This window comes from Polistes canadensis, unplaced genomic scaffold, assembly GCF_001313835.1.
Source record: "Polistes canadensis isolate GaletaPanama2010 unplaced genomic scaffold, ASM131383v1 scaffold_40, whole genome shotgun sequence".
Taxonomy (NCBI): domain Eukaryota; kingdom Metazoa; phylum Arthropoda; class Insecta; order Hymenoptera; family Vespidae; genus Polistes; species Polistes canadensis.
The window spans coordinates 355881-358186 of record NW_014569587.1 but is presented as its reverse complement, the minus strand read 5'-3'; positions in this window follow the sequence as shown (position 1 = coordinate 358186).

Sequence of the window (2306 nt, the reverse complement as noted above, 5' to 3'; positions counted from 1 at the left end):
CCAGAAAAACGTTTCTATGAGGGCGGCAGTAACGGCGGCAGACATTAGTCGAGTCAAAAAGAAATATCTCTATGGGAAATGCGGCATAATAACAGCTTAAACGCATCGCGCATTATTTTTTTTCGTCCTCTACCTTTTTGCACGTTTGTTTCATCTTCTTCATCATCTTTCTCTTCTTCTTCTTCTTCTTTATTATTATTATTATTATTTTTATTCTTTTTTTTTTAGCTTTTCCTTTTCAAGTTTGTTTGTTTCTTTTATACTTTTGTATATTATTCGCTAGCCATTTTCTTTCCATTTTCCATGAAATAATGTAAAATACGTTTATTTAAATATTTGTTCTTGTTGTTGTTGGTGTTGTTGTCTTTTAGTTATTATTTTTACGACGTTAAACATATATTTTTGTATTATTACTACATATATATATTACTATATATAATATATACTACTATATATATATACATATATATATTACTATATATAATATATATACTACTATAATATATATTACTATATATACTATATATTACTATATATAAATATCCCTAAGATTGAACTTAGTAATAATATTAGAAAAATTTTGGACAAGAAAATTTATTATATTAATATTTGTTTGTCTTCATTCGGAATCTTCTAATTTTTCCGCCGCCCCCCCCCCTCCACGATTTATTTATTTACTTATAATGTATATCGAATCGTGTTGCATAATAATTACTAAACGTAGGATTTATTTTTCAATTTATTGTTAGAGAGACGAAAGATTATTTATTGGGGATCATTAACTTTGTAAAATATGGATATGCGGATGTATGTACAGGACGAAGCAAAAGTTCTCTCTATCGGATTTTCATTGAAATCAATTTGTTAATATATATATTATATATGACTCATAAAAAATCGAGAAAAAGAATAATTGATTTGTTTCAAAATTGCATAAGAACTTTTAACACTGATCCTTTAAAAAAAGAAAAGAAACAAATACGTATATACATGTATATATATATATATTTATATTTAATAAATTATTTATTCTTTCTTTTCAAGATATTTCAAGCTAACATTTGATTTCATATTGTTAAACAACCCTTCTATAATCCTAAGATAATTTCGATTAAAAATATTATTGATTTTTAAAATTGCATAAGAACTTTTGACCAAACCTGTAGAAACAAATACATATCTATGTATATATATATATATATATATACAATATATAATATATATATATATATGTATAAACATATATATATATATATATATATATATATATGTTTATCGTCGAAAGGTCCGGCCAAACTCGTGTAATATTAAATGGCGTTCACGGTTCGCCAGTCAAATTGAATTCCAAGGTATTGGCAAATTCTCAATAAGTATCGACAATGAACTTTCTACGCTAGTTTTTTTCTCTCTCTCTCTCTCTCTCTCTCTCACTCTTTCTTTTCTATTATATCTTATATATCGTTCGTCTTTCCTTCTGCCTGAGAAACTCCTTACGAAGAAATCGTTCACACATGTACGGACTTTGAAATCCAAAATGGCGTCGGGTAGTATCACGTCAGCAGGACGTTGAAAAGCATCGGTGTATACTACCATCCATAGAACTCTACGAATCGTTTTCTCTCTCTCTCTCTCTCTTTCTCTTTTTCTTCATTTTTTTCTTTTTCCAAATTTCTCAGTCAAAATTATATTCTTCTATCAGCCGATTTTGTATTTGAAAATCATGCAATTATATTCGTTCGTTCGTTGACGCGTGTAAAAGAATATTCTATGGGGAAATAGAAAAAGAAGAGAAAGGAAGAATAAAAATTTAGATTCAATGGGTTGGAGGGGGAGGAGCCAGGGGTGGGAGGAAATTTTGGTAAAAGAAATTATTAGAATAATCGATACACTCTTTTGTTTTGTTTTTTTCGTGCATCTTTTATAATGTAATACGCGTAGAACAAATCTTTAATAAGAAACTATTTTCGTTATCTTGATTATATTATGTAACCATAAAGTTACAGCATCGCGATATCCGAGAACGACAATGTAAAATATTATGAAATGCATTCTTTACGAAACGTAATAATTTAATCTTACGTAAATGAAAAAAACAAAACAAAACAAGAATTACAATTATTCAATTGATTAAAAATCTAAACGATGAAATTAAACAAATTTTAAGTAACCCCTCCACCGACCGGATCGATCCTTAACAAAAATACATTCACTAAAATACTTTTTATTTTACGATTAGTATATCCTTCGTACCAGAATAAGTCACCACCCTTATAAATGTGAAAGAAGAATTAATAAAGTAAGATAAA